The following is a 14,320-nucleotide window of genomic DNA, read 5'->3' on the forward strand; positions in this document are numbered from 1 at the left end:
CGTTGTTGGAATTTGTGAGTTTTTTCAAGTTCTGAGGTGTGGGCCCAAGTTTTAATTTTTTGTTGACTTTTAGTTTTGATTAAAGATTCGACCTTTATCGTTCGTGTTGGTTTTCTTTGGCATTATTTGATGTTTTTGAGTTTCTTTTGGCTAGTTTCAAGCAGTTCAGGGATTGATTCACATTGGATGGCATTTCTATAGTATTGTTTGGCTTGCTCAGTATTTGTTTTGGCTTGTTTGAGGTAAGTATCCTATCTAAAGTTGGTTGAGGCACTAGTTGCCTGAGTTATTTGTGATAGCTATGTGCTATGGGTGCGCACATGTGTGGGGTCTGAACCCATGTGCGAGCACCGGGATATTTATACATGCTCGGGGTAGTGCTTAGGCTATGATATGCCTTGAATTGATTGTTAAGTTTTAAATTGTGATGTTTCTCATATTTGTAACATTGTTGTGAACTATTTGACCCATGTTTGAGGTTACATAGAGGCAAAATCCCTGAATAAACTTGTTAAATGTTATTTCGTGATGAAATTGTTGATTGAGATATGATAGCACACTTTGCACATGCCTACACTTTAGCATGTCATTGTACCAGTCCAAGAGCATGAAAATTGATATTCATTCATCACATACATGGGTTCTTGAATATTTGCTTCTGTGTGATATGATTTGGACTGGATTTATATGACCACGCCGATCGGATTGTGTTGTTATGCATGTGACAATGCCGGGTGGATTGTGCCGGACGGATTGTGTTGTTATGCCTGTGACCACACCAGGTGGATTGTGACATTGAGCATGTGACCACGTCGGGCGGATTGTGATTATTAGCACGTGAGATGTCTGTGCAGATCCAGATACTGATATTATGTCACGTGAGTTGTCTGTGCAGCATGTGAGTTGTCCGTGCAGTTGATATTGAGCCTATGACCATGTTGGGAAGATTATTATATTGAGCATGTGACCATGTCGGGCCGATAGCATGTTGAATTATCCGCGCTTGCGTGTGGATATGGATGCATCCCCCTAGGGTCACCCTCTCATGTTTCTCTCTTGACGGTGTACACGCGAATTGTAAGAAACCGACGGGTTTCTGGTTGATGTGAGCTCTAAGAGAGCTGGTTATTGATATTTGTATCTATTTGCACGCCGCAACAGGCCTTATTGGCTTATTATTATTTGGATCGGGTTGCACGCCATAACGGGCTGATATTTGATTATTGGATTTCATTTTTACTTGCTCTTTGACTGTTTACCTAATTTAGTTTCATTTCTTCTTTATATGTTGGATTATTGACTGAGTAGAACACTTTAAAACAAAGAATTGTGAGCACCAAGGTGCTTTTTACCTGTGATTTCCTGATTTGATCATATATCTGTTCTATAATTGTTAAATTCATGAACTGTACAGGGATAGCGAGTATCATTTATAATTCTTGCTTCTTTTACCTCGCCGAGGTTAGTTATGACACTTATTGAGTTCATGGTCGGTTGTACTCATACTACACTTCTTCATCTTGTGTGAAGATCTTGGAGTCGGTGCTACTGTGTATGGCGGGAGCTGGCATTAAAGATGTACATGTGTTCGAGTTATCGCTACCCCTTGTTCTTGGTAGTTCTATATTTGGATTCTGATTTTATACATTTCAAATAGATGTTGTATATTTTTTCTATCAGTTTTTGTAAATCTAAGTCTTAGTGGGTCGTGACTTATACTACCAGTCCTTAGGAGTTGTATAAAATTCAGTTATTTCACTTTTGACTCTTATCATTATCATTAAATTGTGTTTACGGTTACAAGGCTTACCTAGCGGGTTGGGTTAGATGCCCTCACAACTAGTTGGATTTTGGGTCATGACACTTGGTGAAAATTAGTCACAATCTATGACTCTCCATTCATAGAAATCCTGATGCCATAAATGTAAGGCCCCGTAAAGTTTTGCCAAAGAATTTGAGGTTTTGTGGTGCCGAGGTAGACTTACGTGTTTGAGGAACAAATGTTCATTTTCTCTTTACACCTCTAAACATGTATTAACTGTGTTCCTTAGTTAGTGAATTCATTATGCCACTTTCCTGACATTTGTAGGATAACCATGAGAGATCGCATCATTCCATATGTTGCTGCAACACCTCCTTTTTCATAAAGGGTCCTTAATAGTCTTTCCGTCAAGACCAAATGCACCTTTGGTGGTTATAATAGCATCACGTCTGCTTCTCATGTTGTCCTATCTTTCATTAGCATCTGGGTACGTTTCATGTCATAAAATCCATGGCGAACTCATTATGAACATCTGCAAACCTTCCATGATTATTTTATAGTGTCTCCCTAGGTTCCGTTATCCTTACACACTCGGCTTCTAGAATCATTGACTATGTCATTGTCATGTGCAGAGAGTTTACTATCCTTAATGTTCCACATCCCTGGGTGGATCGGAGTTATTTGTCTTTCTCCACGGAGCATCATATTACCCATTAGAACCTTTCTAACCAATGATGTCATTACAATGGTTAACCATGTCAGCGCTATTGGTAGTAACCTTCATGTCTCTTAGGATATAACCTCCTGAAATGCCCTGCTCAGCACATTGATTAATTGTCAAACAATTTCAGCTCAATCTCGAACCCCGTTGTTCCTCTTTGTATTAAATCTACCAATCGAAGTAGGTTCAGCATGCCAAAGAAGAAGCATCATTCCATGATCGATCATATTGGGTAGGAACTCTATAGTCCTATCCATTCTAGCACATCATAGAATAATGGTTGAAGGTTGCTAAGGGTTTAATTTGGGTGTCCGACATAGAGATTTGGAGTTGAAGAAAGTGAACAGGTAATTCTCAAGATTTTCTCCATGAAGATATTATGTGAATTATCAATAAAGGTAAAGTAAGTGTAGCGCACATTGGGCCTTATGGAATCTTGAAGGAAATAAAATAGGCCAAGCTATGAGTATGATGTCCCCCATCATTGTTCTCCATGCACCCGGTGTTTCATGTGTCTATATCTGAGAAGGTTGTTGGGAATCATTTTTTTATCATTCCGGTGGAAGCTATGGAAGGTAAAGTTAATGGGTAAATGGCTTATGAGAGATACCTAATTGCCATTCCTGTTGGATAAGTCCGAAAATTGAGATTTGCCTTCGTCAAAGTAAAGAAAGAATTCTCACTTGCATGTATAGCCAAATGGTCGTGGTTCAAAAGGGTACTTTCTATGTGGTATGCTTTAAATTTGTAGTTCATGTCTAGATACCACTTATGTTAATGTAATGCCCTTAATGTTGAGATCAGTGTTGTTGATATATACTGTGATGCTTTGTTGAGTTATGCATATGTTGAGATCAGTGTTGTTGATATATACTGTGATGCTTTGTTGAGTTATGCATATGTGTGAAAGGAGGAGATGAATTATGTTGGGTGTTTAGGGCGGGCTCTACTCCTCATTCGAGGATGAATGATCCTAAGCGAGGGAGGATGTAAGGCCCCGTAAAACTTCACCAAGGAATTTGAGGTTTTGTGGTGCCAAGGTAGACTTATGTGTTTGAGGATTGTAAAGCTCACCGCGGTGCGGAATTTTTGGGTTGAAGAATGCACTGAGGAGTTGATGGAAATTTTTGGCAGAAGAAGGCAATTATGCAGTCTATTTCATGATCGCAGAGTCGTTTTGCGGGCCGCATAATCATCGTGGAGTTGAGCAGGGAGTTTGTTGAATTTTGAAGGTCATTTTCCAGTCCATTCTGTGATCGCAAATCTATTTTGCATTCAGCACTTTCCGTCGCAGATTTGGCATGAAGTATTTCGTTGGGTCATTCTGCGGTCCACTCTGCAACTGCATAAGTGGTCTGCGGACTGCAGACCTGTCGTAGACCAGTCCAGACCAGCCTAGTTCTTGGCATCATTTTTGCGGCCCATTTTGCGGGCCACATATCTATTATGTGGTCAATTCTGCGACCGCAGACCTGGGTTTGGAGGGTCCATTTTCCTCTTTTATAACCCAACCCCATTTCTTATAAAACGACTTTGGGGTTATTTTGGCAGGGTAAAACACATATTTTAGAGAGATGGGAGTGCTTTAGAAAGGGAGAAAGAAGCCCCAAGTGCATTGATCATCAATACCTGCCCTAATCTTGAAGGTTCAAGGGAATCATTTACTAGACCACCATCTATCCGGGTAATTTCCTGTCCTATACCACCCATACAAGTTATTTTAGGGTCTAAATTTATTGTGGGATTGGAATTAGGCCATGCATGTGCCAATAGCTTGTAGTATGTGGGGTTAATGAACTATTTTGAGTAGTCTCTTGTTGAAATTGGTTGAGGGAGGAAGGGATTACCATTGTAGAGCTTTATAGTCTATTTTTCATACTAGGTGTTTGACAAAATTCCTAAGAGAGTTACACCATGAGAATCCTTCTAATTATTATCCGTTTTTCGCTATCTTCCTATAGATTGTTATTGCTAGAAGTGTTGGGACGTTGTAGAAACTTAAGGAAAGCTCCAACAAGGTATGTTGGCTAAACTCCTCTTTTAGAATTAAACCCCCCAATGGCCCTGTAAGTCCCGTGTTGCTCATTATAAATTGATTATTCCGAATAAGCCTTGTGTCAAAAGATATATGCGTTCAATTTGTATTCCAAACATTCTTGTTATGTTGAGTTACTATTTGAGAAGGTGATTAAACATGGGTTGCATGTTAATATGTTATGATTTGAAAACGTGATTCTAATGAAAACTAGCATGTCGGATTGTGTAAGAAGTCACGTGTGCCTAAGACTCTTAATTTGGTTAGTTGCTCAAATGTGTATTTAAAGTCTTGAGTAGAAATGCCTTGTTGTTGATAATCTATAAGGATGCTTGAAAGTGAAAGAAGTGGGTTGGATATATAAAGTGTGGCCAACGTGCCAAGAATGAAAGTTATACTTGTGGCCAATAGTGCCGAGGAAATGAAATGATTTGAGAAAGGTTATGACATAGGCCTTGATTCAACTGATCCAAACTGACTTCGAAAATAGATTTTCCTAAAAGCTTATGTACCCAAGTTATGCCCAAATGTGGTTGTTTTAACTAATGCTATGCTTTGAAAGTATTTCCAATGTGTTTTGAGCTTTTATATCTTCATGAGTTGAAATTGTGTATTTCCTTTTTGGGGAAAAGTATTTCAAGAATAACTTATGTGTTACTCACCTATGATTTTAACTCGTGCTTCGATTGCCAATCATTTTACTCAATTTCTTGAAAAGAAATCCATTGTGTTTAAAGTCCTCGCTACTAATAAACCAAAAGTTGTGATTTTCGAAATATTCTATTTGTTGATATTTATGTTAATGATCCATGAAAGTAATGAAATGAAATTGTGGAATATGAAATACGGCCAACGTGCCATGAATGAAGAATCATAAGTATGGCCAAGAGAGCCAAGGAAATAACGATGTTGTGAATGGTTGAAAGTACTAATGAAGGTATTTATAGTGTGAAAAATAATGAGGTGATTATGACATATTTTTGTACTTTTGTTTCCCCTGTGTGCAAAAAAAAATGTTTTTGGGAGTATCATTAGCAAAGCGAGAAAGGGTGGGTCGTAAGGCCTACACCCAAAACTACACGTGCCGGTGTAGGAGTGGATTGTGATTATTCCCCTTATTTGGGAAGAGATTGAAATATTGATGTGATTGTGATTATTCCCCTTAATTGGGATGAGAATTTTGATAGCCCTGGATTTAATATCGACTCACACGGCATATGTGGGGAGACGACCTAGCCGGTCGGGTGGTGAACGGATGCCATGGTGCGCACATGGTGGTACTACTCTTGGTAGCACACTTTTTTCGCATCACATGTCAAACCATATTGTTCGTGGGGAGATGGCCTAGCTGATAAGCATGATCGGACTCCGTGCTAAAAATACGGTGCTATATCGGTGCTAATGATCTCCCAACCAAAAATATATATTATTTTCGTATTTTGAAAATTGTTATGTTTTAACTGGACATTTGGATATTGTTGATTGTGACTTGCTGTTTCTATGGTTTTCCCTTTTCTTATATTTGTATTCTATTTTGAAAGGGGACATTTAGCTTTACATACTAGTATTATTCCATATGTACTAACGTCCCTTTTGACGGGGGCGCTTCATCTTCAATGGATGTAGGTGGTTCGTCAGCGGGCAGTTTTGATCCTCGTTAGCAGTTACTCTCTTTTCAGCAGATTTTGATGAGCCCTACTCTGTTTCGGGCTTCATGTTTTGAGGTATAGCCAGACTACGTTGTACTTTATGTTTTGACAGGGGCGCTTCATGATCCGACTACGTTGTACTTTATGTTTCGAGGTATAGCCGGGGCCTTGTCGCCGGCATTTCCTTCTTCTCTTCTATTGTACTTAGAGGCACTGTAGACAGGTTGTGGGTGGTGTATGATGTTGGAAATTAAACTAGTAAGCGTTGGTATTTGGGCAAACATGTTTTTCATCATATCTATATACTTGTAATATTTTGGAAATCATAAATGAATATCCTTTAGTAATGGAAAGAAATGTGGAACACTTGACTCTTCTCATGTCTATTACTTGTACTGATTCTTATATTGTTAATGGGCAAGGTTGGGTAGAAGGAATCTAGCAGGCTTGCTTAACCGGTGTATCTCAGTTAAGCACCGGTCGCACTCCCCGAGGTTGGGGCGTGACAATAAATCAAATCCTTAATAACCGCCTTACCTTCTCTGCCTCAGTGGGGATCAAGAAAGATCCATGAAGAGACAGCTCTATGAATCTCGCCACATACTCAGTCACAATCATATGATCTTGTTGAAGATGCTCAAACTTGCCTCTCAACATATCCCTCTTGGTGTGGGATGTACCTCTCAAGAAACTACTGTGAGAACTGAGTCCAAGTAAGAGGAGATTAATCTTCTAGTCTACCCAGCTCATAAGTTTGCCACCATCTCCTGGTAGCCCCTCTCAATTGAAATATCATGAAGTCCACTCCATTGGACTCTACTAAACTCAAGTTGCAAAGCATCCGATGACATCTATCTAGAATTTCCTGGGAATCCTATGAAGCGTCACCATCAAAGTGTAGAGGATACAACCTCTGGAACCTCTCCATCATCTTTTGCTTAACAGAAGACATAGCAGGAATAACCACGGGTCTAGTTTCTATAATAGGTTGGTCGCCCCCAACTAGCAATACTCCTGGCATTTGAAATATTGCCACTGACTGCTTCGGAGTATGAGTGGCAGATTTTTGAACTCCCCTTCTAGCCTGAGATGTGGATGGGGCCATTGGAACCACCCCAGCCTGAGTCAATGCATTATTAAAGTTTACCATCTTAGCCATAGCATCCTGAAATATTGGTACAGGAACAAAATCGGTTGGGTGGTGAGCTAAAATTGTAGCCTCAACCTGATTATCTACCTGATCTGCGGGTGTTGCTCCCTATTTTGCACTTGTCAAAACAAGATTCAACTTGTGGTTTCTCTGTTATTATTGAAAGAGAGTCGCCACCTAATATTTAAAGGTATACCAGGGTACCTATTTGATTACTAAAGGTCATATTTTTTATTAGTCTGCTAACCGGTGAGATTATGGGTAAGGGCTCTTGTTCTTCTAAGGGGAAGGTGTTAGGCACCCCTTAAAATCTACCTGAGGTAGCTCCATAGGACTTAGACTAGATTTAGGACTAAATGTTTGTATTATGCTTAACTAGTGTTTAAAGAGTATGTCTTACAATATATTAGGGCATAATACCTATAAAGGAAGAGAGTAGTTTGAAGAGATATGGGTATATAGAAGAATTTTAGAAAAATAATGTTAGTATATATATGCTTGAAAAGAGCTTTAAAAATGTGATGTTTGTATGAAAACGTGTAAAAGAGAAGCTAAGTTAAAACACTTTGTTTCCTAAAGCATGGAAGTTCATATTACTCTAATGAGGTGAAGGTGTTATGGAAATAAGCCTAAGATATACCTTGGTTTCTAAATATTGGGCTTGAAGGCATCGTTTGAAAATCCTTATTTTGGGCGGCAGCACTTTGATCTTAGAAAGGAGTTGATTTCCTTTTAGAAAGTTAAACTCGCGATTCAATTCGGGTTTTTCTTTTTGAAAGAGGGACTGCCACCTTTTGTTAGGCTTTTGGACTCCAAAATCTAAAGAAGAGTTAGCAAAGCATAGTGGATTAATAATACAACAGCTCATGATTAGCGGATGTAGAATAAATTACTAACTAATGCTTCTTTTATGCTAGGTTCTTTGAGACTTGCCTAAGTTATTTTATATGACTTAAGACATAGGTAAATGTCACGCCCCGAACCTAGGGGGCGAGACCGGCACCTGATGCCTCACCTATCATTGCATACCAACTTGCGACTAAGGGACTCTAAACATATAATGTCATACTTTGGCTGTGGCCACATTGCAAGACAAATTGGGAATCAAAATATAAAACTAAACGGAAGCTAACGCTGACTAAACATCAATATAAAGCTGGGCCGACAAGGCCGTCATAACTACTATAGCTGACAAACCAACAAAATATACATGCAAGGCCTACAAGCCCAACATACTGCACTAACTGACAGGATATGTCTACAAGCCTCTACTGATGGATGTACTGTAATCGCAACAGGGCCCTGACCTACCCATAACCTATATACATATATACACACGATGTACACAAAACTCTAGACCGGCAACTCCGAAGGACATGGAGCTTACCGATAAAGCTAAACTCGGCAACACCTACTGAGTAGGTCTACCCGTCTGTCTGTCTGAACCTGCATGCATGAAATGCAGCATCCCCAGAAAAAGGGACGTCAGTACGAAACAACGTACTGAGTATACAAGGAAATAAAATAACTGAAAGATGAAACTGAACAAATAATATAATAACTGAAAGTAACTGGGAGTCAAAGATGATCTGGAGATATACGTACCTGCTAATACCGACTCTACTCTCTCAATATAGTAAATTAAATTAGATGTCCTGCACTATAAGGCTCAGAACGTGTAACTGCTCCACCGTAGTAGGCTCGATCGTAGGCGCTCGGCCATACTAGGCTTTGTACCTCAGCCATGCTAGGCTCGCTCATAGGCGCTCGGCCACAGTAGGCTCGGTATATAACTTACCATCTGATCAGAGGTTGCCGAATAGGGGCCTGCCCACAGATTATAGCTCGATGGTGGGGAAAATACTGTAATACTGTGTATATATATAGACCCTTCGCTCTCTTGACTGGAAGAAGACAATACTCAATTGAATATGAAGTCCCGATAAGGGAAAATAATGTAACTTATGAGACTAGGATAATGTATATAAATTCAGGAGTATGAACTTCTCTTTATGCCTCGTTATCAAATGCATGTAGTTACGAGATCATGCCAAAATGAAGGAAGGGCTTAACCTTAACATACCTCGAGTAGGGAAAAATCCGTATGTTATTCTTGGGAAAGATTGAACCGTACTCCCTTAGAATCGCAAAATCTCGTTGCTATTACGCAGTATAATTTCGTATGAAATTTTTGCTTAAGATCGTTACCTTGCAGAACTTTTAATCCATCTCTCTTAATGAATTTGATCACAATATTATATAACTTTTCTTGCTGAAGCTATTCGTCACTTTTAGGATGTAAATGTCTTCATTTTTGTGAATTAAAGAAGTCTTTTGATAACATTCTTTATCCCAAAGAGATAAGGTGCTCATCTCTTGAAGTATTGCCACCTTGCAAGGTGATTCAAGAGTCACTTAATGGATTCCATGTGGCTGCCACGTTGGGGAGTTAATTCTTATCCCATAATTATCCATTTAATTCCTTAATCAATTTGTTAATCCCCCATTAACCAATAATTATCCAATTATCCATATAATTAGGAACTATCTCAAATTACTTAAAATACTACTCCATTTTAACACACTTTATACACCTTACTATCATGGTCATGTAGTACCTTGTATGGAACTAGTCCATAAATACCGGGTACTATAGCTCGGAACGTATTTTTTCCCAAATCGACAATCTTCAACGATACTCATTTTCTTTGATTCGTTTACCCTTTAACCTTCACGGCATTTTACTTATCGCCTGTTATAAATAGCATAAATGCTTATAATCTCAAGATAATCTCATCCCCGAGTCTACGTCGATTAACTGAAGACGAAACTTTAACGTACAAAAACGCGAGATGTAACAGTTAAGCATTCAATCCAATATATAATTGTTGTATACATATGAGATAAAATAACAGAAACACAATAAAGAACAACGACATATTAGAGCTATAGAATAGCGAAAGCAGTAAATAAAGGCGTAAAGGGAAAGAAAGGACTCTGGTTTTGGGGCTTCCAAGAGGCAGGCCCAGCGGTAACAGGGAAGACAGCTGACTCTGGACTCCCAATATATAGCGAGGCTGGACTTAGGCTTGAGTTCTTTTAGAAACTCAGCAGGTCCAACACATTGTACATGTTTAAAAGAAAATAGAAAGTCATTAGAAAGATAATATTATATATATGAGCATACATGGGTACTTGCAAGCAAAACAAGCGAAAGATAACTAACAGTACTTAAGCATTAAGAAGGCCATACTAGTGTGGTGGTTGTATATAGCAAATGAACCACATTGAACCCCTTTCGTTGTAATTAAACACTAAACCCAAATATATTAACAAGTCTCAATGAATTAAGGCTTAAGGAGAGAATTTCACTCAAGATCGATGCCCCCTTTAAATCCCCTATCACTTCAAAGTTCCCAAGGGTCTCAAGGCCCAAGGCAATGCTTGTGCCCGGGAGGGCAGCGCAACCTAGAGTTAAACTCTATTACTAAATACCCCTAACCACTAACGATTCATTTTTCTCTATAGGTTTAAGTGCCAACGAGTCTCTTTCAATGTAAACCAACTACTGTAACATTCCCTACCGCAAAAGCATGACTTTTCTTAACGTAACAACATAGAAACAGTTTTATTTCTGATAACTATACTTCCAGTTATAAGTGAATGATTAACATACTAAACAGACATGAATATTAAGCTTCCAAACACACACAGAGGCGGGAACATCATACTGATTTTGCTAAAGAACCAAACAACTGGAATCAGACATCTAAAAGATAGATAAATAGCACATAGTTTAGAGCAGCTAAAGCTTAGGGTATAGATGCTTCTGCCCTAATAGTCTAATCATTGATTGATTTAACATCAAAGCTTGTCATTAGCGCAAACATAGGTTAACAATGCTATTTGGAACCGTTTGAAAACATCAGCCAAGATTCAGACAAACAGTCATAATCAAGAACCTCTACAGGTATTATTAGGGATACCAGAATATAATCAGAACTTATTACATGGCTAGCGGTTTGCAGATTAAAAGATGGAATTCATTAAGAGTGCTTAACAGGATCACTAACTATCAGTTCATTTTGGAGCTGAAGGTAGAACCATATCTTTATAGGAGTATATTGAAATAGGCAAGTTATAGTGCTTAAGCAGTAAAAACAAGGGGTTTCTCCAAGAGCAGATTCAATTCAGATTAACAGGGAAAGAGAGAACTGAGTGCAGTTTCAATACAGCATAAAAAAGTATGAAGCCATGAGGGATAAACAAATATTTATGCAAAAAACTTTCATTCAACCACACATATATAGATTTCAACCAAAGTTATGATCTCACAAGAAAATCAGGTTGTCAGTGTCACTAAAGGTTCAAGGACAGGGGAGATATCACACTAAGCAGACTTAACTCAATTGTACAGACTAAAATTAATATCTAGATATGATGGAGTTGTATTCAACTTGTAAAACAGTTACCATTTAACTATAGCAGACATAACTATGATCTAATTCGTGAGAGATGGGCTGATCATAACAAAACATGTGCAAAATGATTGTTGATGTTCACAGAAGTTCATTCTAATAAGATTGTTTCATACTTAGAGACACAACTAACAGTTAGACATGGATATAAAGCTTTCATAGTGATGACTCAAAGAATGCTTAAAGGTTAACAAGAACTTATGTAAAGAAAAGAAGCATTTCAACACTTAAACTTCACATATTTTAGTTAAGTGATGAAGAATTAAACTGTGAGATTTCATGTTTGTTCTAGTTAGGATTATCAAACACAGCCTTACCAACAAAATACAAAAACAGTATGGTAGGAATAAAGATCATAGCAGAATCACTAAAAGTAAACCTGAAGCTTATGCAAATATAAAAAGTCATTAAAGCATATTAAGTAGCTTAATCACATAGGCTGTTTGATACAGAATAGAAACCATCGAGGTCACATAATAACTAAGTCAATACTGATTAAATATACTCAAAAGCATAGCATGTGACCATAGGTTAACAACACATCATTATAAACTAGAAGTAACATCTATATACTGATGACAGATATTATAAACGAACACAACTAATAAATGATAGCAGCATGTTCATGATATTCAAATAAAGGCAGTCAAAAGAGAAAGGGTAGAAGTGTACAGACCTTTTTTAGGGCAGCAGACCAAACAGGGTTTCTAACTTAGCCGTATGAAAACCAAAATTTCAAGCTCTTGAGCAGTGAAAAAACTCGGAAACAAAAAGAATATAGAACAATCAGAAAAGAAACCTAGCCTCTTAATTCGTATGAGATTTGTTAGACTATTGTTAGGTCTGGTAGGTATTGTTTGGATTTCCACACTTTTATGGGAGTTTATTTTGCAATATCGCACTGCAATGCTCGGTGAGCTTCACCACCGAGGTATCTTCTATCTTCCTCTTCTTTGTTAGTTTGGCATAAGAAGGCATTTGTGAGAGCACTTCTGTGAATGGAAAATTTACATGAACCTGTTTCAGCACATCCAGATATCTCGCAAACTGCTTGTCCAACTTTTCTCTACTTTGCTTTTGAGGGAAAGGTAAAGCAGATATATGTTTGCTCTACTCGGGTTCTTCCCTTGTTGATTTTTCTTCCTTCTTCTTCTTCTCAGTTTTTATCGGGCCTTTCTTCTTTTTATCAACAACATTCTTCAGCTACTCCCCACTTTCTTTTTCAAGTATCACATCATCTTGGATCGGGGTGGGATCTTTCAACACTTGCCCACTTCTCAGTGTTACATCATTCACTATTTCTTTTGGATTCTTTTTCAGTATAAGCGGGGAGAGTGCCCGGAAGCCTCTCAAATAATACTGTTGCAATCTGTCCCACTTGTCTCTCCAGGTTTTGCAAACCAGTGCCCAATTGCTTCTCTATGAGCGTCCAGCCTCTCATCTGTCTTGATAATGAAGGCCTTTATTAGATCTTCTAGACTAGGCTGACTGGGCTGTTGAAGCTGAAATTGCTGTCTATGCTGATTTTGGTATGCTGGAGCTCTTTGTCCTTGGGGTCTAGAGTTATTTTGTTGCCATTCATTTGCGGTACCTCCAAGTGAACTCCATGAAAAATAGGGGTGCCTTTGACCCATTGCATTAAAGTTGTAATTTCCCACAGCATTCACTTTCTCAATTGAGGCTTGACACTCATGAGTAGGGTGTCCTCTTCCACATATATCACAAGCTGCATGTGGCTCATTTTGTATCGAGGCTAAGGTAAACTTTCGTATTTCTTTAGCCATAGAATCAAGTTGTACCTGCAGAGCTGTATTAGCATCAACCTGGTGAACACCAGTTGATCTTCTTCTTTCAGCACTCTCAGAGGGCCACTGATTTTCATCTTCAGATAACTAATCATGAATTGTTACTATCTCCTCTTGAGTCTTCTTCATCAATGATCCTCTAGCAGCATTGCTCAACGTTCTACATGAGGCTGGTGTCAATCCATCCCAAAAGTCCTGGAGTTGCATCCAGAGCTTAATTCTGCTATGTTGACACTTTCGAACAATCTCCTTAAACCTATCCCATGCTTCAAAAACAGTTTTAGTATCTTTCTGGCAGAAGTTATCGATTTCCCTTCTAAATTTGCCCGTTTTAGCTGAGGAGAAATATTTATCAAAGAATTTCCTGGTCATCTCCTCCCAAGATCTAATTGATCCCGCGGGCAAGCTTCGAAGCCACTGTTTTGCATCATCTTTAAGAGAAAAGGGGAATCTCCTTAAATACACTGCATCTTGTGACACACCATTGTATTGAAAGGTGTTCATAATCTCCACAAAGTCCATTAGATGTGTATTTGGATCTTCGTTTGGCTTCCCTCTAAAGACAGCAGTTCTGAAGGGTTTAAAGCAACCCTTGCTTCAAATCAAAATTGTTAGCTACAATAGGAGGTGGTCTAACACTTGATAAACCTTGATTGTTGACTGGTCTAGCATAATCTCCAAGTGGTCTCCTAGTCATGGGAGCTATATTTCCGAACTGGT

At 38.6% G+C, this 14,320-nt stretch overlaps 1 non-coding gene across 1 annotated transcript; it reads left to right on the forward strand.

Annotated features, from left to right (window-relative positions):
• Positions 1-13,817: 13,817 nt before the first annotated feature.
• LOC117280860 (small nucleolar RNA R71) lies at positions 13,818-13,924 on the forward strand. Its single transcript, XR_004511452.1, has one exon. It is a non-coding gene; the product is annotated as a small nucleolar RNA R71 (small nucleolar RNA).
• The last annotated feature ends 396 nt before the right edge of the window (positions 13,925-14,320 follow it).

This window comes from Nicotiana tomentosiformis, chromosome 12 (genome assembly GCF_000390325.3).
Source record: "Nicotiana tomentosiformis chromosome 12, ASM39032v3, whole genome shotgun sequence".
NCBI lineage: Eukaryota > Viridiplantae > Streptophyta > Magnoliopsida > Solanales > Solanaceae > Nicotiana > Nicotiana tomentosiformis.